A 25,763-nucleotide genomic window follows, 5' to 3' on the forward strand; every position below is an offset into this window, starting at 1 on the left:
ATCTTCAAGTATGGACATCAGAGTGCAACTTTTATTGATGCGACAAAAAGTAAGCCGCACATTTGGACCGAGTTACTAAACACCACAAGTGATGCAGTTGAAGTTTTGGCAGTAAAGCTTGAAAACGAAAACCTAGTGATTGAGGTAAGCAATTTCCCAACATTGCAAGGAACAGCTACTTAAAATTTATTACTGTCTAGAAAATTTTCAATCCCCATCCCCAAATATCTTCATACTTGCGATTTCTATTTAGGACATTTAAATGGAATAACGTATGTAAATAGCGTGCTGAAAATTTCCAGCCAAGACAGGACTCGCAGCAATGGTTTCAAGTTGGAAAAATTCAGATTCAGGAAGGATATAGGAAAGCACTGGTTTGGTAATAGAGTTGTGGATGAGTGGAACAAACTCCCGAGTACAGTTATTGAGGCTAAAATGTTGTGTAGTTTTAAAAATAGGTTAGATAAATACATGAGTGGGTGTGGGTGGATGTGAGTTGGACCTGACTAGCTTGTGTTGCTGGGTCTGGTGCCGTGCCCCTTGAGTGGAGGTGACCAGACTGGGTAGGTCATTAGGCTAATCCGGAAGGGTGGGTCATTGGGCTAATCCGGGGGGGGGAGGGGGAGGGACATGGAACTGCTCCGCATGGGTCAGTAGGCCTGCTGCAGTGTTCCTTCTTTCTTATGTTCTTATAACAGAGATAATCCTAGCATGCAGCTCAGATGGAAATTCTCACAAATGAGCTGCTGAATCTCTAATACCTGAAGCCAACAAATAGCAGAACCAACTGACTGAAAAATACACTTGACCTTTTTTCAAAAATAATGATGATTTCGTACGAATAATAAAATTATTGAATACAATTAATTCAAATCATAACGTTACTGAAGTTCAGACTTGTTTACATAGGAGTCCTGATCAGTAAATTTCAAACAGTAATGAGGATGTCGTCACCTACTTAGCGGTAATAACAAGAACATCAACTGGTATCAAAGGTGTTATGCAGGGTTCTCCATGACATCGTATGTACATATTAGTGGGGAAGTGTGCCATAATAATATGAATATTGTAGTTGTAAGGAATAATTTTATAATTCATAATGTGCTTTTGGAGGTACTGTAAAGTACTCTAACTATAATTATAAAGAATGGAGTTAGTGATTTATTTTCCAAGGATGTTTGGGTACGCAGAGTAAGCGTGGGGGAGGAGGTCACGTGACGTTAGGATGGCGGTAGAAGCTGGCGTCGGAGATGCTGTATATTTTAAGTTAAGTTTGCAATAATACACTCATTTTGTTTATCCAATTCAAGCCATAGGCTTTCATATGGCTTACCTGTATGTTAACCCAGGCACTGACATGGTCAGGGTGCTGTGGGATGAGTGATGAAGTAAGAAATGAGGTTTGTGGTGCCATGACGGCCTGACGCTGACGAAGCCTAGTGTTATGGTGGCTGAACCTCCAGCCAGCTGTGTGTACCTTCATTTGGGCGTGTAGAATTAAGGTTTTTATGTTATGGTGATTAAATAGATATATTTTCCTAATTGGGATTTTTGCCTAACCCTCTGTTAACCAACCCCTTGAAGTAACACATACTGGTTTAGCGCTTTCTGTTTTTAACTGGGATAGCCCGGGGTGGCCGGTTTGGGCTTGAGATGTGTGTAACTTTTACCTTTGCCCTTAGACCAGGCTCAAGCCCCCAGCTATCCCACATTTCTGCGTAACAAAAGGAATAATGTAGTTAATGATAATTGCATGGACCCGAAGCAGCACTTAGAAAGGTTCAATTCTGTAGCAGTTAAAGCGTGCGATTTTTTTATGAACAAGACTCAAAACCTTGTCAATACATTGTAAATTTCTGACATAACTTTAACTCTAATAGACTTTGAAAAAAACTTTGACTACATGCCTATACACTCTGTTCCTGGCTCAGACTGGTTGAACTCCATGTTCATCAAGAACTGCAAGAAATCCATATCACGTGCCCGAAGTATGCTACACAGAACGAGCCTAGACACAGGGGTCATCCCACACTTGCTAAAAACAAAGTAAATAACCTCACTTCACAAAGATATCAGCAAATAAATCATTATAGACCTATAGCTCTACCATCCTATATTACAAAATCTCTGATAGGTGTTCTAAGAAGTAAGATTACCAATCACCTGGATTCCGAACAGTTTCACAACCCAGGACCACATAGGTTTTGAGGAGGTCTGTCTGTTTCTCTCAACCACTATGATATAGTTCTGGAATCACTGGAGGACAAACAAAATACAGATGTAGTATACACAGATTATGGAAAGACTTTGATGTGTGTTCTCATGATGTAATAGCGCATAAAACGTGTGATACAGGAATAACTGGAAAAGAAGGCAGGTGGATCCTTAACTTTCTAACCAGTAAAACAAAGCTGAGAATTTACATAAGTGTCAACCACTGAGGACACTGTAAATCTCCAAACGGAAAAAAAGAGAAGATAAGAAAGAATGTGCAGTGTAGTTGGCCGACTGGCCCATGATGGGCAGGTGTAAGTCAGGCCCACTTAAAAAGAAAGTTGTACTGCTGCAGGCCTTCTGGCCCAAGCTAACCACGTCCACATCACACCCACCTGGTACATTACAGGGGTATGCAGATTCAAGGCACAAACTATCCTCAACAAACCGTTCATGGAACACCCCTCTAAGCAGTTCATAGCGCTCTCATGTGGTGATGTTGCCACGAATACTCGCCGGGCACTTGCTAAGTGTAACAAATGTTTCCACGATAAACACATCATCTATCAGAGACCTCACTAGGAAACGCAGCCCCACACCTCTAACTTCCACAGCAGGCGTCTACACCATCTGCTGTGGATTCTGTCCTAAGAAATATGTAGGTGAAACAGGCAGACATCTTGCGGTCCGCCTGAACGAGTATCGAAATGCCAGTAACAGAGACGACTTAAGATACGCCTGTGTCCTCCACAGAGACACCACGGGGAATTTGATGAACTGGGATGATGCACAATTCGTTCTCACCGAACAAGACCTGAGACGCCGATGGTGTCTAGAAGCCTCGCTAATCGCCGTCACCGACACAATAGAACATGACGCTGGAAACCACATTTCTAAAACATTTGCATACATGATACTCATAACACCACCTACCCAGCAACACAGGAGTCACTTTATCTCATCGTCTACCCGTCTTCATCCCATTATGGCATTCTTCAAGTCACCATGCGTCACTCACACCTCACTCTCCGCCTATATTTACTCTCTTTTAACCACTGTATGTTTGAAATGATCAAAGTCTCAGGACCGAAACGTTTCCTAATAAATATGTCTTAGTGTTTGCTTACGTGTTATTCTAATCCAACTTGTCGGTATTTACTACCGAGGTTTATACCATACATCACACGTACCTGTCTAAGTTATTTTTAAAGTTACACAAAGTTTTAGATTCAATGACGCTACTCAGAAGTTTTTTCCACTCATCCACAACTCTATTACCATGAAAAGTGTTTCCTATATCCTAGAAGGAAAACATGACATCAACTTTGTCATTCTTCCCAGTATGTTTTTCAGCACATTTATTACCATTCTGTAATAGTTACCAATACTGAACAGGATAATCTGAATGAGGCCTGACCAACGAAATATTGTCGAAAAATAACCTGAGTACTTTTATTATTTATACTGCTAACCAGAACTCGTAACTTTTTCTCGCATTCGGTGTGATTAATATCTAAATTATTTAGTTCATAAGCACCAGGGTTATATTTTTCCAAGGCTTAGAACTTCGTATATATCTACACGAAACTGCATCTGCCACTTCTGTGATTACTTTATCAGTCTATCCAGGTCTTGTTAAACCGCTGTAGTGTCCTCAGAATTAATCGGACGGTCTATTTTAGTGTCATCGGCAAACTTGCATGTGTCGCTATTTATTCCCTACTTTTATCGTTTATGCATATTGTGCACAACACAGGGCCCAACACTGACTCCTGTGGAACACAGTTCACGACACTTACTAGAGGAAACGTTATGCCACAAATTGCTTCTTCATTAGGACTGAAGAAGCCAGTCGTGGCGAAACGTTTTTTCTTATAAATTTTCTGAGCTGTACACGAGTGTCTTTTTTTTACATTTTGTCTGTATCACCAAACCATTTTTCTAATTGTCTGTTGCTTCTCTGTCAAAGAAAAAAATCTATTCCGTGTGTCTCTCTTGTTCTCGACAATTTGCTGTGTGGATCTCCATCAGAAGCCTTGTTAAAGTCCGTATACGCAAGTATCATACTACTTAACGTGATTTACCTCCTCTAAATACCTTACTGAAAAAAGGTATTTTTTCACTAAGATAGTTTTTCATGCGCCTTTGTAAAACTATGCTGAGATTCATGGGTCAACTTTTGTCTTTCAAGGTAACTTCGAGTAGCCTAGGAAATTATTTATTCCATTAAATTTCCCACAATGGAGATAAGGCTAATTGATCTGTAATTCGAAGCCAAGGATCTGTTTTCTGCTTTGTAGACAGGTATGACATTTACCATTTTCCACTTAACTGGCAATATGCCAGTTCGTAGTAATATGTTGTCAAGACTGGCCACTGGTTTGCTAAGTGCCTCCTTACATTCATTTACAACCCTTGAGAACAGTTGATTCTAGCTCGAGGGATTTGTGTGAGAACCATTTCACTTGTGAGTTCTTTTGGTGCACAACTTATTTTCGACCTGATCTACATAGTTTTATATTTGTGGAATTTCTCTAGTATCTTAATGAGTAAAAACTGAGGGAAAATAAGTGTTAAATATTATAACTTTTTAAATGGGCTTGTCTTGTCCTTAATCTTACCTCTATATATTTGAACAAAACCTTTGTGACTTAGACATCATAGTCTCTTTTGGTTACTTTTATTTTTGTTTTTGTTTTTTCTCTTTAATTGAATATTCTGATATCTTAAGTTCCTTTTTCCTTTCTGATTCGCCTGTAAATGGCTTTCTTTTAAACTAATGGAACTTTCAATCTCTTGTTGATCCATTTAGGGTCATTTAGGTTTGATCTTATATCCCAATATGGAACATAAGAATCCTGATCACTTTGAACTGTACTTTTAAAAATGTCATATTGGCAACTATCACTCCCTACCTGACCCAAAGGATACTGACCAGTCAGATCACACTAGTTCACCCCACTGATATTTTCTCTCTCCTATGAAATCGACCAAGCAGAAGTAAGGGACATTGAAATGGTTGTAGAATTAGGGTATTTACATGATGTATTGAAAATGAATAATTTGTGATCACTTTCCTCAAGCTCATCATTAACCTCAAGATTAATTAGAGAATCCTTGTTGACAAGAACCATGTCAAGCAGGTTGTTACCTCTAATTTGTTTCCTCACAAAGTGTTTAAAAAACAATCGTGGATCGTATCAGGAAAGTCGCTAGATTTAAGATTTCCTGTTATATTACTCCAATCAATTTATTTAATATTAAAATCTCCCATTATAACACATTTTTTTTGTATCTTGAAGCCTTATAAATTTCGTCCCATTAAAGTTTACCGCTTTCCATGTTAAGGTCTGAGGGCCAGTAAATCCGTTTCAAGATTAGTTTCTCACGTAACTCCAGAAACTGAGATCAAATAGATTCAGTGTCCGTTGCTTCTAACAATATATATTTTCTAGTGCAACGGTTTCAATTATCTCTGACTTACATCGCCACTCCCCCACCATTCCAATCGGACATATTGGTGTCAAATAATTTATAGCCTTGTATGTGACATTCAGAATGTATTTATCTTTCAGGTTGAACAAGATCTCTGTTATAGCAATAATATCTATACTTCCTGCTTATGCATTTAATATAAACTTATTTATTTAACTTTTACGGACCTTCTATTAGTATAGTAAACCTTAAGGAAGTTAGTCACTCTCTGTCATCTCTTGTTTCTCTTAATTTGTTGGTTAGATCCATTGTATTTATTAGTAGCTTTATGATGAACAATTTCTTTTAAACATCCTTGAGGTAGTCAGGCAATTTTTACTACTTACACGATTCGCTCTGTAACCGAGTCCCCCCCCCACACCCATACCTCTTTGTTCTGTCATTTTAATGTCCTTGACAAATGAGCATCGGCCCCCTAGACAGAGTTAATGCTACCACCCCTGCCCTGAAAGACACACTAAATTCCTTGCATAAATATCATACTTGCCATTGACATTGCCCAATTGTTAATGAATGGGATTGCAAGTTGTTTGCAGTTCCTGTCTACTCAGCAATATACCCCAATTGCCCTAGGTATTCATTTGTTGCCCACTCCACTTCTAGGCAAGATGCGACATATGATCGGGGCATCTCCCTAGACTTACATTCAGCTATAGCTGACATGTACTTATCTAGCAGCTCCTATCTCCTGCCCTTCTCAATATCGTTTTCACCAGCACTAAGGCAGAAAATCGGCTTAATCCGATTATCTGACATGATATAATCCAGCCTGTTGACTATGTCACCAACACCAGCTCTTGGGAAATGCACCCTCTGCCTCACCTTCCTACCTCTGTTACAGATGGTATGGGTAATACATTTTACCTATAAGTCACCCATTCAAGGATATTCTTACCTCTATTTGTAGAGACGTTAGTGGTACCATTATGCTCACTAATCTTTGAAGTACATTTGTCCTGGATAACAGAGAAGCGATTCCCCACCTTCAAAACAGCTCTCTTAACCTTACTCGTTTTGATGTTTCTTTATAGGTAACTTCTACCACTTGTAGTGGCTGCCAATCTGCTCCTCACTACCGTAACCTGATTCCCTTCACCAACTCCAACCACCTAACATTCATTGCTGTATTTATCCAGGGGAATTTTTAGTTTCTCATTTTACTTCTTGAGAAGTAGAACCTCCTCCTTCAACTTCTTGAACTCAGACTCTAAAAACATTACAGAGGCAAGGCAAGGTGTTCAGTAACACTCCACACTAATCTCCCTAAAACAGGACCGGTATAACCTATGTTGACCACTGACTACAGAGATCTGTGGTCTTCCAATGGTCTTCAAATGGGACATAGGAAACAATATGAAGTTCAGTGAAAAATTCTTGTTACTCCGTTATGAAGAATTTGAAGAAATAAAAGTTAAAACGGAGTATAAAACAAATTCTAACGACATATCAGAGCGAGAAAATAATGTGAATTATTAAAAACTTTAATGGCACACGATCTTACCTTCAGGATCACAACAGAGTCATTGTCATAACTGTGAAAAAAGATAGGATGGATAATGAGAACCTTCAAAACAAGGGATACCAAGCCACTTGTTCTCTCTTGGTTGGAATAATACTGCATTTAAGCCAGGCCAAAGAGCAGGTGAGGATAATGTACAGAGAACCTTCATTGCATGTATAAGGTCAGTCAAGCGCCTCAATTACCGAGAATATTTGAAGTCCCTTGACTTGTACTCCTGAGAAAGCAGGCACGAAAAATACATCATAATTTACTCCTAGAATCTCCTGTAGGGACTGATCCCAAATCCACACACGGAAATCACTTCTTATAAAATCAAAAGAATCGACAGACGGTGAACATACCCCTATCGAGAAGCAGGGCAACTGTGAGCACACCAAGAAAAAACACAATAAATGTCAGAAGCCAAAGACTCTTTAACAGCCTCACATCATGCATAAGGGGGATTACCAGTAGACGCCTAACTTCTCTTCAAGAGGAAACTGGATAGATACCTGAAGTCAGTACCGGAATAGCTGGGTTGTGAGTCATACACTGAATTGTGTGAGGACAGCAGTACCAGCTCGATTGATCTGGCCCTGATCTGCCGGAAGGCTTGGTCATGAACCGAACCACGGAGACAATGATCCCTGGAATACCTTCCTGGTAGGCACCAAGTAGACTTCTATGCACTACATTATCTACCACGATGTGTATAACATTATCTACCTTAATATTTACACTGCAGTTTTATTAATTGTTTACCACACTACCTACCGGGCTCTCTAACACACCGTCACATCTTGCTACTGTGTCGCAACTCCTTGCTTCTCCTTTTCACTCTAAACTTCTTCCATGCCCTTCACCCCTTCCACCATTGCCACCCATCCACGCCTCTCCCTGCCTCTCGTTGCTTCATCCTGCCCTTCTCCCATCTTTTTGCATCCCATGCAACTGCCTTACCTCTCCCTGGCTCTAACATTGGAGTGAGCAACGACTCCAACATCTTGGGGGGCTTCCATGTCTATTACACGTCCTACACAGTAAATTTGGAGAGGCAGTAACCACAGCTTTTTGATCTACCAGAGTTAGCATTGGCCCCACAAAGTGTAAAAGTTCCTGGGGTCAGCCCCATGGTCAACCAGTCTCCATAACCTATCAATGATCCCACACAGTATTGACTTAGTTGGGAGCCACGACCTTTACGTCTGAGAATTTCCGCAGGCTATCAATGGTCTCACACAGTACAAATTTACTGGGGTAAACGACCCCAGTGTCTTGAAATCTTTCCCGGCTATTACTGGCACCACACTGTGTAGATGTAAAGGGGGAAATCACCCCAGCGTCTGGGAGTATCCCCAGGCTATCACTCATCCTCTGTAGAGAGAGAAACGCTCATGGGTTTCACATTATTTCGTCTTAAGCCGAACAGCGTCGCTCGAACGATGTTTAGTGGGACGCAGAACCTGACTGCGTTGACCTGGATAGTTACTCATTGATGTAATATCTGTCACTCCTTCAGAGAGAGAGAGTGAGAAGGGAGGCGCCACAATGTTGGTGAGCAGCTTTCGATCCAGAAAATTGGAGCTATTCTCAATTTTCTTTGATGAAATCTGATGACCTCCCACTCCCGAGTGACAGTCAATTGTATAATATATCCCATTGAAACGTAACAGAAAAATTCAGTAAAGAATTGAAGAATCACTCAAACCACAAGCGGAAGAGGACTATGGGAATATTACCAAGCAAAACAAAGATGTAAGAAGTGTGTGACAGCATAAACAATCACGGAAGAGGAATATACAGATATTGGCTAATAAAACAAAGATGGTACAGAGAAGATTATACCAATAAAATAAATCAGTACAGAGAAGGAAGAGGAATATGCACATATAATAAATCAATTAAAAGATAAAAAGTGTACTATCCCAATTTAACAAAGCAAATAAAAGATGGAAGAGGAATATACAAATATTGACACGTAAAACACAGAATGGATGAAACCAAATGTGTTAAAAGTTAAAACTTCCAGAACTAACATGAATACAAAGAGAAAATCACGTTGTAAATAATCGCAAACTGTTGCAGGATATTTTTGACAGTATCAGAATTGTTGACAGAAGCACAACTGTTGACAGTTAATAACTGTCGATGAAAAAATGAAATACTGCCGACTGCGACAAAGCTCTCGCCAGAAATATAAAACTACTGACGTAATGTAAACTGTTGACATAGACAAGTCTAATAACAGATGACAAATTTCCGACATAAACGAAACCGATATTTTACTTGGCTATTCTGAGGACGAAGGTAACATTTTGATGACTACAAAGTGCTTAGATTATATTAATATTATAGAGAAAACAGGGAAATAAAGAATAATTGAGAATATTAAAATCCTTCTGAGACTAAGACTCATACAGGTTAAACACAGTGGAAGACCAGCAACTGTATCTAAGGAATCACCAGATGATTATGAATTGTTAAAGTCTCAGTGTTTTGGATTTATTATAAATTCTTCCAACCACACTGTTGTGGGTGAGTTATGATTTGAAAAGCCACAGTATTTTGAGTTAGCTGTGAATGGTTTCAAAAATTGCTTTGTTGGATAATTATTGTTTATTCTAGTCATGGAATTGTAATTGCGAATTTTTCCAGTCACTCTATTGTAAGTTAGAGATGTTTTGTTTTAGCGAGAGTATTGTTTGTTAGTTGTGAGTTGCATCAACCAGAATATTGTGGGTTGTTCTGAAATAATTCCAGCAACGGTTTTGTGGGTTACTTTGAAATTATTCCGAACAGAGTATTATTGGTTTCCTGGGACTATTTTCCAGCAACTGAACTGAAAGATAGTGTGAACTGTCCCAACTGTATTATTGTTATTATTCGTCCCAGTATCCATTAAATACATTCAAAATGTAATATAAAGAATTAAGTGTTTAAATCATTTAATCTGTATGACACGGTACCTCACATAACACTAAGTGACATCAGAGGAGAGATTATTTTCTTCTCATATGAAATGGAAAAAATATTCTTTGCTAGTTAGACTCTGTTGGTTTAAGATGAAAATCCACTTATATACACACACACACACACACACACACACACACACACACACACACACACACATATATATGTATATATATATATTATATATATATATATATATATATATATATATATATATATATATATATATATATATATATATATATATATATATATATATATATGGGGTCCACCTCTGGTGTAAATTGTGGGACCCATAGCCTCGGAGAAGTGGATAAAAAGGCTTCAAGGAAAAATATTTGGATTTCTTCCTGAAGCCTTTTGAATATTCCACTTCCCCTACCACCCCATCTTTTGAAATATATTTTTTTTACTAATAGGAATATTTCATTACATAATATGGTACAGAAGATATAAGAGATACATTGTTGATATAAAGGTGGCATATACGGTACATGTTGTTACGTGTGAATCACCGATTATAAGGCGAAAATCTCATCCAGCTCCTCAGAGCTGGGGCGTGTGCCCAAAATACAGCATGCATTACCCCTTTGAACAGCCGCACTGAGCCGCTGGAACAGAAAACTAGCTGCCCTGGGATCCCTAGTTACCCTGATGAGTCTTTTTCCCAGCTCCTTAAGGAATTTAGATGCACTCTTTCCCCATGAGCCAAGGGTCTCTGAGCCTATGGGAACAAACATATAATGATGGGCAAGTTCTCCATATTTTCTAGACTTTTGGGACTCCCTGAAGCTGGCAGCTGCCCCTCCTTCCTCCCTGGTGTATTGGAGATAGGTATCAGCCAAGGTAGATGCACATGTATAGTCCCACACCACCTGCTTCCCATCTGTCCAGGTTTGACGGGTGATACCATCTGGACGCTTCTGGCTGCCATCAGATCTGCATAGTTGGGGTGGCTCCCTTACTGCTGGGCATCCAGCTGTTGTGAGGCTCCTCTTGATAATGTTATTAACCTTCTCATGTCTTGCAATATTTCCCTCGGATTTACGGCACACAAGACCATGGTACCTGAATCGGTCTGCTGCTTCACTGCCACAAATACACCTGTGTTCGGCGAGAATAGGGACGGCAAGTCGAAGGGCAACACCGATGCGGATGGTCTGTGGATCGAGACGTGTGCCAAGGCTGGAGTTGGGAACAGCCAACAGAAAGTCCCCAGCATGAGGGGCTCTCACTGCCAGGAGGCGGGCTCTATCCTTCTCTGACACACTCTGAAGCATTGTTGAGGCAATATTTTCCACTATTGGACCATCCCAGTGCGATTGTTTGTAGTTGTTGGGGGGAGCAGGTCTGGCTCCAGAGCCGGTTAGATTATCCCAGATCATTGCTCCGTCAATGAATTTTTGGTCCTGGACTCCTATCTTGTCCCTAAGATGTTCAGGGAGAATCGCTGCTACAAGCTCTCTGGATGCAATACACGAGGACAGAAAAGCAGGTAACGCAATCTGTGATGACTTGCGGACACCAATGCCTCCTAGTCTGACTGGAAGTGTAGCTTGGTTCCACTGCCCGTCTTCTAGAGTAAGGTTAAGTACTTTCGTAAAAATCTGCCTCAGAATACTGTCATATTCGTGCAGTATAGGGTTATCATATGAAGGTGCACATCTTAGGAAATATGTCAACCTGGGCAGACTCAAGCACTTTGTGAGAAGGTACAAGGCATCGTGGGTGTCCAGATTGCCTATTCGTTGTTCCATTCTCCTTAACTCTTCCAATTTCTTCCTGAGAATTGTGTCAATGGCATTGCTTCCCAGAGGTGCTCCTAGCAAGACACTAGGTAGTTTTGATCTCACTGCATTTATCACTTGTTGACTGACTGAGATGATTTCACATTTGGATGGATTCAGGATGAGACCCATTTCCTGTCCCCGTGTTATTACCTGTGTAAGGTCATGTAGGAGGGACTCTTTTTTACCTGCTAGTGTGCCATCATCTAGGAACCAGATGTTTAGCTCGCTGGTCAGTCTGACTGTGATTTCCCTAACTGCTATACAGAAGAGAAATGGTGCAAGAGGATCTCCTTGTTGGACACCCTCCGATGATGTGATTTTATGCTCTCCAAAGAGAAGCATTGATTCCTTGCTATACCCAGCTGAAACAAAAGGGAAGAGACCAGGGAAATGTTCTTGTACTGCTGCTAATACCACGTCTCTTTTCAGGAGATTGAACGCATTCTTGAAATCTAATTTTACCACTGCATTGTCCTCAGGCAGGTTGTTGATATACGCCCTTGTTGCATGAACCGCTGCTTCACTTCCTTGAGAGACCCCAAAGCCAAGCTGGTTTGGTTGAAGCATCATGGCTGCCTGTGCATGAATACTTCGGACAGCAGCTTTGGATACGAGGCGGCGTAAGGGGTTGCCTACTGCAATTGGCCGAATTCCTCCATCCTTCTTTTTAAGTGCACAAAGTGTTGTACCAAAAAAGAAAGGTCTAATTTCATCAGGGATCAGACCAGCCAAGGAATTGTTGACGAACCTTGTGATCTCTGAAAGCAGTGTCTCTGCAATTTCCCCAATAACTGGATTAACCATTTCCTTTAAATGCTGTGGCCTTATTCCAGTGTAACTCACAGCAGAGCCAGATGGGAACGACATTATTGCTTTGTAAATGTCTGAGTCTTCCACTATCAATGGTTCTATAGTGGGGACAGAGGTGTTGGAACTGTTGGTGCCACTGGTTTCCCTGGCAGGGTGCTTTCCTCTAAGTGCTTCAGCCGTGTCAGCATCCCTGGGAGCAACTGTATCTTCACTGGTAATAATTCTTATTGCCCCCACTGTTTTGCCCTCTTCAATTTTCTTGCTCACCTGGACTCTGACTTTTTCACTGTCAGTAGAGTGAGTGGGGGTTCTGCCTCTCCCTTTTTTGTGTTGACGGGGAAGGCGAATGAGGTTATCAACTCTAGGAAAATCTCTTATGGATTTAATTATCATTGAGGCTAGCCTCTTTCCCCTTCTTTCCGGCACAGCTAAGCAGACATTGCCAAAAAGTAGCAAGTTGTGCCATGCCTTGATGGTTGGTGGAGCATTTAAGATAGTGGAACCCTCGTTTACTTTTTTCAGGAGGTCTGTAAGTTTCCCAGCTGCGTGTGGACGGGCTGCTTTGGGAATATGTGTGAGTGTCCTGGTACCTGTTGCTTTAATTGCTTCCAAGAGATTGTCTGATGAGATGAAATCTGTTGGAGAGGGTTCAGGTGCCTGAGGTGGCTCTGGATCATCACTTTCCACAGGAGGACATCCTGAACCAGGGCAACTACCGTGTTTGCGGAGGAAACCATTCGAGTTGAGACAACGAAGCTGTAAGCATGACCGACACTTGCCTCTCCTAGTATTGCCAACCGTGCCATTTCCCTGGCTGCTTGCTTCCTCCTGGTTGGCATCCATCTGCTAGACTAGACAATAGGAGTGGAATATGACATGCTGGGTGGGTATGGTGCGTGGAAGGTAGTGAACTTGACCGTGGTGGCCTGGTGGAGTTTGAGGGGCTGGGAGGGGAAGGGGAAAACTTCCCCTGGGAATTAGGTTGGGGAGGCGCAGGTTGTTGAGTGGGGTTATCTCGGGAAGTACAATACACATGGACATGCGCACTATATATTGTTCACACTGTCTTACAATACACACACACACACATATATAAATATTATATATATATATATATATATAATATGTCGTGCCGAATAGGCAGAACTTGCGATCTTGGCTTAAATAGCAACGTTCATCTTGCCATATAGGACAAGTGAAAATTTGTGTATGCAATAATTTCGCCAAAATCATTCTGAACCTAACGAAAAAAATATATTTCACTGTGTTTGCTTAGCATTAAATTACTGTAAACAAATCTAAAATATATTTAGTTGGGTTAGGCTAAAATAAATTGCTCTTGTTATAATAATGTTAGGTAAGTTTTCTAAGATTCTTTTGGTGCAAAATTAAATTTTTTTACATTAACATTAATGAAAAAAATATATATTTAAACATATAAGAGAAAATTTCAGAAAGGGCTTAATTTTAAATGAGTTCTTGCTAATTGACCAGTTTTACATATTCGGCACGACATATATATATATATATATATATATATATATATATATATATATATATATATATATATATATATATATATATATATATATATATATATATATGCAAGACATGCCACGGGGAAGGGAAATATTTAGCTCAAGTACTTTCACACTCCTCAGTGCGTCATCAGGATCTATGCAATGTTGCAAAGCAGCAACTGAAGGGGTGAGGGGAAGTTTTCCCAGAGTAGCGTAGTAGCGTAGTTTCTCTCAGAATGGTGCCAACCCCGCACCATCACCTTCCCCATCACCCCCGTATGGGGTAGGAGGGTTTTGAGATGTCAAGTATTACGAAATTAGAAGATATAATAGCCAGCCCCAAGCATTTTCTAACAGCTTAGAACAGGTCATGTGGCTTAAGAAAATACGTTTCTCAGTGGATACTATATATTTGGATAGCTATTATTCTGTGTAACCTTTTAATTAATAAAAGAAAGGAAATGAATGTTCTTTGTCCATTTAAATGTTCTGTTCTTGGGTTCTCGAAAGTTCCAAGGAGTGCTCAGAAGTATCTCTTACATTTTCCTAAATATTGTCTACCATTCTTCTCAGTATCGATTAATATGCCTTACTTGGGAATCTCCTATACCATTCCGATAATATTTCTATGATTCAAATATCTACTTCTAATGTCCTTTATCCCCTCTACCTATGTTATCACCTAATCTTGTGTATGTGTCATGTACACAATCACAGCTAAACACGTTATATAACCATTCATAACTGACGCTTCATGAAGTTTTGGTGCATAGACACAGGTTGAGTGTCACTAATCCATCATGAGTCCCCTTGGCATAATGAGCAATCCTGTGATTTTGTATAGCATCGTTGTTTAAGAGTGTGGATAATAGTCTATACTTAATAGCTATTGGAGCTTGTATAACCCATAATTGGGTTATGTAAGTTATTCCTGATATGTTTCAAGAGAGAAGATTCAATTATGTTTCTATGACAGAAGTGTTAGGTACAGTAATTTGGACAGCATCCCACCCCTCACAGCAGACCACACCTCACAGTCAACACCCACAACAAAGAAACACCTGACGTGGGACAATACCAGACTCATAAGAAAAGAGGAACACTGCAGCAGGTCCGCTGGTCCAACTAGACAGGTCCCCACGACAACCCATCAACAAATCATTCTACCCAAGAAACAAGGTTCGTTATTTGTCCAATGTATTATTAAACTCTAACCAAATTTTATTAATTATAAATAAATCTAATTTATACAAGCCTAAGGAAATATTCATATTATTTTCAAAACTGCTTTTTATGAAACAGGATTCAATTATATTTCTGTCAACCATGGACTTGCTTGATACAACTTTCTCAACTTTTTGAAAATCAATTGGATGGTTAAAATCTCTCGCATGAATAAATAGAGCATTGGAATCTTGTCCAGTTCTAATGCTATATTTATGTTGTTTTAATCTAAGTTCCAGACTTTTACCAGTTTGACCGTAATAAACTTTATCGCAAATTTTACAAGGAATCTTGTAGACACATCCATCAGCATTTTGGGGGGAATTCTTTATCAAAAGTTTTTTTTACTGTATCAAGATTTTTAAATACAACTTCAATATTAAAAGTTTTAAGAAGAGAATGCAAATCAACCAAGTTTTCATGGTAAGGTAGAACCTGTTAGGTAAGACACATATGCAACAGTTAGGTATCTTTATTTCGAAATAAAGATACCTATCTGTTGCATATGTGTCTTACCTAACAACCTGTCGGTATTTTATACCATTTTAATGTTCAAGGTAGAACCTTCATATTCAACTAAAAATATGTGGTCTAAAATGTCATGCGTTTTCTCTCACCATGAGGTGGGCCAAAATTGCATGGGTTCGACTCCTTGGCTAGTACAGTATTGTTATTGATCAATACCACTCGTTTCGTGGTTAGAATTATATATATATATATATATATATATATATATATATATATATATATATATATATATATATATATATATATATATATATATATAGAGTTAGGTTAGGGAAGGTTCGTCAGGAAACAGGACAAATGTTTCCTGACGCGGGTCTCAGTCAGATGATGACCCGCCATTAGAGCTTTTTGGTCATCTGACCGAGGCCTTCCGCTGGCTTACCGGTCCACCCCTTTAAAAATTATGGTCATTTATAACCATTCCATTATATATATATATATATATATATATATATATATATATATATATATATATATATATATATATATATATATATATATTTATATATATATATATATATATATATATATATATATATATATATATATATATATATATATATATATTATAGTAGTACGTTGGTAGACAGCAACCACCCAGGGAGGTACTTCCGTCCTGCCAAGTGAGTGTAAAACGAAAGCCTGTAATTGTTTTACATGATGGTAGGATTGCTGGTGTCTTTTTGTCTCATAAACATGTAATATTTCAGGTACATCTTGGTACTTCTACTTACACTTAGGTCACACTGCAGATACATGTACACGTTTATATATACACACTCATCTGAGTTTTCATAGATTTTATCTAAATAGTTCTTGTTCTTATTGCTTTTCCTTTTATATCCATGAGGAAATGGAATAAGAATCTTTCCTTCGAAAGCCATGCGTGTTGTGAAAGTCAACTAAAATGCTGGAAACAATGGGCTAGTAACCCCTCTTCCTGTAAAGATTACTAAAAAGAATAAGAAGAAAATTGTCAAAGTGGGAAGTCTGAATATGCGTGGATGTTGTGCAAATGATAAGAAAGAGATGATTGTGGATGTTATGAATGAGAAGAAACTGGATGTCCTGGCTTTAAGTGAAACAAAGCTGATGGGGGTGGGTGAGTTTCAATGGAGAGGAATAAATGGGATTAGGTCAGGGGTTTCAAATAGAGTTAGAGCTAAAGAAGGAGTAGCAATAATGTTGAAAGATAAGCTATGGCAGGAAAAGAGGGACTACAAATGTTTAAATTCAAGGATTATGTGAAGTAAAATAAAGATTGGATGTGAAAAGTGGGTTATAGTAAGCGTGTATGCACCTGGAGAAGAGAGAAGTGTCGAGGAGAGAGAGAGATTCTGGGAAAAGTTGAGTGAATGCGTGGGGAGTTTTGAATCAAGTGTGAGAGTAATGGTGGTTGGGGATTTCAATGCTAAAGTGGGTAAAAATGTTATGGAGGGAGTAGTAGGTAAATTTGGGGTGCCAGGGGTAAATGTAAATGGGGAGCCTTTAATTGAGCTATGTGTAGAAAGAAATTTGGTAATAAGTAATGCATATTTTATGAAAAAGAGGATAAATAAATATACAAGGTATGATGTAGCACGTAATGAAAGTAGTTTGTTAGATTATGTATTGGTGGATAAAAGGTTGATGGGTAGGCTCCAGGATGTACATGTTTATAGAGGGGCAACTGAAATATCAGATCATTATTTAGTTGTAGCTACAGTTAGAGTAAGAGGTAGATGGGAAAAGAGGAAGGTGGCAACAACAAGTAAGAGGGAGGTGAAAGTGTATAAACTAAGGGAGGAGGAAGTTCGGGCGAGATATAAACGACTATTGGCAGAAAGGTGGGCTAGTGCAAAGATGAGTAGTGGGGGGGTTGAAGAGGGTTGGAATAATTTTAAAAATGCAGTATTAGAATGTGGGGCAGAAGTTTGTGGTCATAGGTGGGTGGGTGCAGGAGGAAAGAGGAGTGATTGGTGGAATGATGAAGTAAAGGGTGTGATAAAAGAGAAAAAGGTAGCTTACGAGAGGTTTTTACAAAGCAGAAGTGTTATAAGAAGAGCAGAGTATATGGAGAGTAAAAGAAAGGTGAAGAGAGTGGTGAGAGAGTGCAAAAGGAGAGCAGATGAAAGAGTGAGAGAGGCACTGTCAAGAAATTTTAATGAAAATAAGAAAAAATTTTGGAGTGAGTTAAACAAGTTAAGAAAGCCTAGGGAAAGTATGGATTTGTCAGTTAAAAACAGAGTAGGGGAGTTAGATGGGGAGAGGAAGGTATTAGGTAGATGGCGAGAATATTTTGAGGAACTTATAAATGTTGAGGAAGAAAGGGAGGCGGTAATTTCATGCACTGGCCAGGGAGGTATACCATCTTTTAGGAGTGAAGAGTAGAATGTAAGTGTGGTGGAGGTACGTGAGGCATTATATAAAATGAAAGGGGGTAAAGCAGCTGGAACTGATGGGATCATGACAGAAATATTAAAAGCAGGGGGGGATATAGTGTTGGAGTGGTTGGTACTTTTGTTTAATTAATGTATGAAAGAGGGGAAGGTACCTAGAGATTGGCGAAGAGCATGTATAGTCCCTTTATATAAAGGGAAAGGGAACAAAAGAGACTGTAAAAATTATAGAGGAATAAGTTTACTGAGTATACCAGGAAAAGTGTACGGTAGGGTTATAATTGAAAGAATTAGAGGTAAGACAGAATGTAGGATTGCGGATGAGCAAGGAGGTTTCAGAGTGGGTAGGGGATGTGTAGATCAAGTGTTTACATTGAAGCATATATGTGAACAGTATTTAGATAAAGGTAGGGAAGTTTTTATTGCATTTATGGATTTAGAAAAGGCATATGATAGAGTGAATAGAGGAGCAATGTGGCAGATGTTGCAAGTATATGGAATAGGTGGTAAGTTACTAGATGCTGTAAAGAGCTTTTATGAGGATAGTGAGGCTCAGGTTAGGGTGTGTAGAAGAGAGGGAGACTACTTCCCGGTAAAAGTAGGTCTTAGACAGGGATGTGTAATGTCACCATGGTTCTTTAATGTATTTATAGATGGGGTTGTAAAAGAAGTAAATGCTAGGGTGTTCGGGAGAGGGGTGGGATTAAATTATGGGGAATCAAATTCAAAATGGGAATTGACACAGTTACATTTTGCTGATGATACGGTGCTTAGTTAGTGGATGAGTTTGAGAATGTGTGTAATGGTAGAAAGTTGAAAGTGAACATAGAAAAGAGTAAGGTGATGAGGGTATCAAATGATATAGATAAAGAAAAATTGGATATCAAATTGGGGAGGAGGAGTATGGAAGAAGTGAATGTTTTCAGATACTTGGGAGTTGAAGTGTCGGCGGATGGATTTATGAAGGATGAGGTTAATCATAGAATTGATGAGGGAAAAAAGGTGAGTGGTGCGTTGAGGTATATGTGGAGTCAAAAAACGTTATCTATGGAGGCAAAGAAAGGAATGTATGAAAGTATAGTAGTACCAACACTCTTATATGGATGTGAAGCTTGGGTGGTAAATGCAGCAGAGAGGAGACGGTTGGAGGCAGTGGAGATGATGTGTCTAAGGGCAATGTGTGGTGTAAATATTATGCGGAAAATTCGGAGTGTGGAAATTAGGAGAAGGTGTGGAGTTAATAAAAGCATTAGTCAGAGGGCAGAAGAGGGGTTGTTGAGGTTGTTTGGTCATTTAAAGAGAATGGATCAAAGTAGAATGACATGGAAAGCATATAAATCTATAGGGGAAGGAAAGAGGGGTAGGGGTCGTCCTCGAAAGGGTTGGAAAGAGGGGGTAAAGGAGGTTTTGTGGGCGAGGGGCTTGGACTTCCAGCAAGCGTGCATGAGCGTGTTAGATAGGAGTGAATGGAGACGAATGATGCTTGGGACCTGACGATCTGTTGGAGTGTGAGCAGGGTAATATTTAGTGAAGGGATTCAGAGAAATCGGTTATTTTCATATAGTCGGACTTGATTCCTGGAAATGGGAAGTACAATGCCTGCACTTTAAAGGAGGGGTTTGGGATATTAGCAGTTTGGAGGGATATGTTATGTATCTTTATTCGTATATGCTTCTAAGCTGTTGTATTCTGAGCACCTCTGCAAAAGCAGTGATAATGTGTGTTAAGGTGTGTTAACCTTGGTCCGAGGACATTCGATGGTGTGGACGCCTATGAGATAATTTCATTCCACTCCCTGTTTGGTGTATTAGCCCAACAAGCAGTATTTGTATTATTGAAGATTGAGACACTTATGCAGAATATGGGAATCTTTATTCAGGAAACGTTTCGCCACACAGTGGCTTCATCAGTCCAATACAAAGAGGAAGGCGTAAGGAGAGGAGGAGAATGAGGTAATCAGTCCCTCAACCTGGAGTCGATGTGTTCAGTCCATCAATCTTGTAGAATGTACAGCATAGGGCCGTAGACGTGGCTTATATACTGTAGTGAGGTGACGTGAAGCAGATGGAGGCGGGGTCATAGTGGTACCATCCACGTCACCACGTCACCTCACTACAGTATATAAGCCACGTCTACGGCCCTATGCTGTACATTCTACAAGACTGATGGACTGAACACATCGACTCCAGGTTGAGGGACTGATTACCTCATTCTCCTCCTCTCCTTACGCCTTCCTCTTTGTATTGGACTGATGAAGCCACTGTGTGGCGAAACGTTTCCTGAATAAAGATTCCCATATGCTGCATAAGTGTCTCAATCTTCAACTTGTCGGTTTTTCAAACCATTCATCAGAGTATTTGTATTATTGTAAAAACGAAAGAGTGATATTGATCAATAACAATGCGTGTTTACAATAATAAAAAATACTGCTTGTTGAGCTAGTACACCAAACAAGGAGTAGAATGAAATTATCTCAGAGGCGTCCACACCATCGTATGTCCTCGAACCAAGGGTAACACACCTAGCATTGCTGGGTGCTTGGCTCTTGTAGGATTTGATGGTCCTGTGGGTTAGAGCATCATGTGATTTTTGCTCACCATGCTCACCATATATATATATATATATATATATATGTATATATATATATATATATATATATATATATATATATATATATATATATATATATATATATATATATATATATATATATATATATATAACTTTCACCATCATTCACTCCATCACTGTCTTGCCAGAAGGGTGCTTTACACTACAGTTTTAAAGTGCAACATTAACACCCCTCCTTCAGAGTGCAGGCACTGTACTTCCCATCTCCAGGACTCAAGTCCGGCCTGCCGGTTTCCCTGAACCCCTTCATAAATGTTACTTTACTCACACTCCAACAGCACGTCAAGTATTAAAAACCATTCGTCACCATTCACTCCTATCAAACACGCTCACGCACGCCTGCTGGAAGTCCAAGCCCCTCGCACACAAAACCTCCTTTACCCCCTCCCTCCAACCTTTCCTAGGCCGACCCCTACCCCGCCTTCCTTCCACTACAGACTGATACACTCTTGAAGTCATTCTGTTTCGCTCCATTCTCTCTACATGTCCGAACCACCTCAACAACCCTTCCTCAGCCCTCTGGACAACAGTTTTGGTAATCCCGCACCTCCTCCTAACTTCCAAACTACGAATTCTCTGCATTATATTCACACCACACATTGCCCTCAGACATGACATCTTCCCTGCCTCCAGCCTTCTCCTCGCAGCAACATTCATCACCCATGCTTCACACCCATAAAAGAGTGTTGGTAAAACTGTACTCTCATACATTCCCCTCTTTGCCTCCAAGGACAAAGTTCTTTGTCTCTACAGACTCCTAAGTGCACCACTCAACCTTTTCCCCTCATCAATTCTATGATTCACCTCATCCTTGATAGACCCATCCGCTGACACGTCCACTCCCAAATATCTGAATACATTCACCTCCTCCATACTCTCTCCCTCGTATCTGATATCCAATCTTTCATCACCTAATATTTTTGTTATCCTCATAACCTTACTCTTTCCTGTATTCACTTTTAATTTTCTTCTTTTGCACACCCTACCAAATTCATCCACCAATCTCTGCAATTTCTCTTCAGAATCTCCCAAGAGCACAGTGTCATCAGCAAAGAGCAACTGTGACAACTCCCACTTTATGTGTGATTCCTTATCTTTTAACTCCACGCCTCTTGCCAAGACCCTCGCATTTACTTCTCTTACAACCCTATCTATAAATATATTAAACATCCACGGTGACATCACACATCCCTGTCAAAGGCCTACTTTTACTGGGAAATAATTTCCCTCTTTCCCATGTACTCTAACTTGAGCCTCACTATCCTCGTAAAAACTCTTCACTGCTTTCAGTAACCTACCTCCTACACCATACACCTGCAACATCTGCCACATTGCCCCCCTATCCACCCTGTCATACGCCTTTTCCAAATCCATAAATGCCACAAAGACCTCTTTAGCCTTATCTAAATACTGTTCACTTATATGTTTCACTGTAAACACCTGGTCCACACACCCCCTACCTTTCCTAAAGCCTCCTTGTTCATCTGCTATCCTATTCTCAGTCTTACTTTTAATTCTTTCAATAATAACTCTACCATACACTTTACCAGGTATACTCAACAGACTTATTCCCCTATAATTTTTGCACTCTCTTTTGTCCCCTCTGCCTTTATACAAAGGAACTATGCATGCTCTCTGCCAATCCCTAGGTACCTTACCCTCTTCCATACATTTATTAAATAATTGCACCAACCACTCCAAAACTATATCCCCACCTGCTTTTAACATTTCTATCTTTATCCCATCAATCCCGGCTGCCTTACCCCTTTCATTTTACCTACTGCCTCACGAACTTCCCCCACACTCACAACTGGCTCTTCCTCACTCCTACAAGATGTTATTCCTCCTTGCCCTATACACGAAATCACAGCTTCCCTATCTTCATCAACATTTAACAATTCCTCAAAATATTCCCTCCATCTTCCCAATTCCTCTAACTCTCCATTTAATAACTCTCCTCTCCTATTTTTAACTGACAAATCCATTTGTTCTCTAGGCTTCCTTAACTTGTTAATCTCACTCCAAAACTTTTTCTTATTTTCAACAAAATTTGTTGATAACATCTCACCCACTCTCTCATTTCACTCTTTTTACATTGCTTCACCACTCTCTTAACCTCTCTCTTTTTCTCCATATACTCTTCCCTCCTTGCATCACTTCTACTTTGTAAAAACTTCTCATATGCTAACTTTTTCTCCCTTACTACTCTCTTTACATCATCATTCCACCAATCGCTCCTCTTCCCTCCCGCACCCACTTTCCTGTAACCACAAACTTCTGCTGAACACTCTAACACTACATTTTTAAACCTACCCCATACCTCTTCGACCCCATTGCCTATGCTCTCATTAGCCCATCTATCCTCCAATAGCTGTTTATATCTTACCCTAACTGCCTCCTCTTTTAGTTTATAAACCTTCACCTCTCTCTTCCCTGATGCTTCTATTCTCCTTGTATCCCATCTACCTTTTAATCTCAGTGTAGCTACAACTAGAAAGTGATCTGATATATCTGTGGCCCCTCTATAAACATGTACATCCTGAAGTCTACTCAACAGTCATTTATCTATCAATACATAATCCAACAAACTACTGTCATTTCGCCCTACATCATATCTTGTATACTTATTTATCCTCTTTTTCTTAAAATATGAATTACCTATAACTAAACCCCTTTCTATATAAAGTTCAATCAAAGGGCTCCCATTATGATTTACAACTGGCACCCCAAACTTATCTACCCCACCCTCTTTAAAAGTTTCTCCTACTTTAGCATTCAGGTCCCCTACCACAATTACTCTCTCACTTGGTTCAAAGGTTCCTATACATTCACTTAACATCTCCCAAAATCTCTCTCTCTCCTCTGCATTCCTCTCTTCTCCAGGTGCATACACGCTTATTATGACCCACTTCTCGCATCCAACCTTTACATTAATCCACAGAATTCTTGCATTTAGACATTCATATTCTCTTTTCTCCTTCCATAACTGATCATTCAACATTACTGCTACCCCTTCCTTTGCTCTAACTCTCTCATATACTCCAGATTTAATCCCATTTATTTCCCCCCACCGAAACTCCCCTACCCCCTTCAGCTTTGTTTCGCATAGGGCCAGGACATCCAACTTCTTTTCATTGATAACATCAGCAATCATCTGTTTCTTGTCATCTGCACTACATCCACGCACATTCAAGCATCCCAGTTTTATAAAGTTTTTCTTCTTCTCTTTTTTAGTAAATGTCTACAGGAGAAGGGGTTACTAGCCCATTGCTCCCGGCATTTTAGTCGCCTCATACGACACGCATGGCTTACGGAGGAAAGATTCTTTTCCACTTCCCCATGGACAATAGAAGAAATAAAGAAGAACAAGAGTTATGTAGAAAAAGGAGAAAAACCTAGATGTATATATATATGCATGTGCATGTCTGTGAAGTGTGACCAAAGTGTAAGTTGGAGTAGCAAGATATCCCTGTTATCTAGCGTGTTTATGAGACAGAAAAAGACACCAGCAATCCTACCATCATGCAAAACAGTTACAGGTTTCTGTTTCACAGTCATCTGGCAGAACGGTAGTACTTCCCTGGGTGGTTGCTGTCTACCAACCTACTACCTGTATATATATACATATATATATATATATATATATATATATATATATATATATATATATATATATATATATATATATATATATATATATATATATATTTATTATCACACTGGCCGATTCCCACCAAGGCAGGGTGGCCCGAAAAAGAAAAACTTTCACCATCATTCACTCCATCACTGTCTTGCCAGAAGGGTGCTTTACACTACCGTTTTTAAACTGCAACATTAACACCCCTCCTTCAGAGTGTAGGCACTGTACTTCCCATCTCCAGGACTCAAGTCCGGCCTGCCGGTTTCCCTGAACCCCTTCATAAATGTTACTTTGCTCACACTCCAACAGCACGTCAAGTATTAAAAACCATTTGTCTCCATTCACTCCTATCAAACACGCTCATGCAAACCTGCTGGAAGTCCAAGCCCCTCGCACACAAAACCTCCTTTACCCCCTCTCTCCAACCTTTCCTAGGCCGACCCCTACCCCGCCTTCCTTCCACTACAGACTGATACACTCTTGAAGTCATTCTGTTTCGCTCCATTCTCTCTACATGTCCGAACCACCTCAACAACCCTTCCTCAGCCCTCTGGACAACAGTTTTGGTAATCCCGCACCTCCTCCTAACTTCCAAACTACGAATTCTCTGCATTATATTCACACCACACATTGCCCTCAGACATGACATCTCCACTGCCTCCAGTCTTCTCCTCGCTGCAACATTCATCACCCATGCTTCACACCCATATAAGAGAGTTGGTAAAACTATACTCTCATACATTCCCCTCTTTGCCTCCAAGGACAAAGTTCTTTGTCTCCACAGACTCCTAAGTGCACCACTCACTCTTTTTCCCTCATCAATTCTATGATTCACCTCATCTTTCATAGACCCATCCGCTGACACGTCCACTCCCAAATATCTGAATACATTCCCCTCCTCCATACTCTCTCCCTCCAATCTGATATTCAATCTTTCATCACCTAATCTTTTTGTTATCCTCATAACCTTACTCTTTCCTGTATTCACCTTTAATTTTCTTCTTTTGCACACCCTACCAAATTCATCCACCAATCTCTGCAATTTCTCTTCAGAATCTCCCA

This window comes from Cherax quadricarinatus, chromosome 90 (genome assembly GCF_038502225.1).
Source record: "Cherax quadricarinatus isolate ZL_2023a chromosome 90, ASM3850222v1, whole genome shotgun sequence".
In the NCBI taxonomy this organism is placed as follows: Eukaryota; Metazoa; Arthropoda; class Malacostraca; order Decapoda; family Parastacidae; genus Cherax; species Cherax quadricarinatus.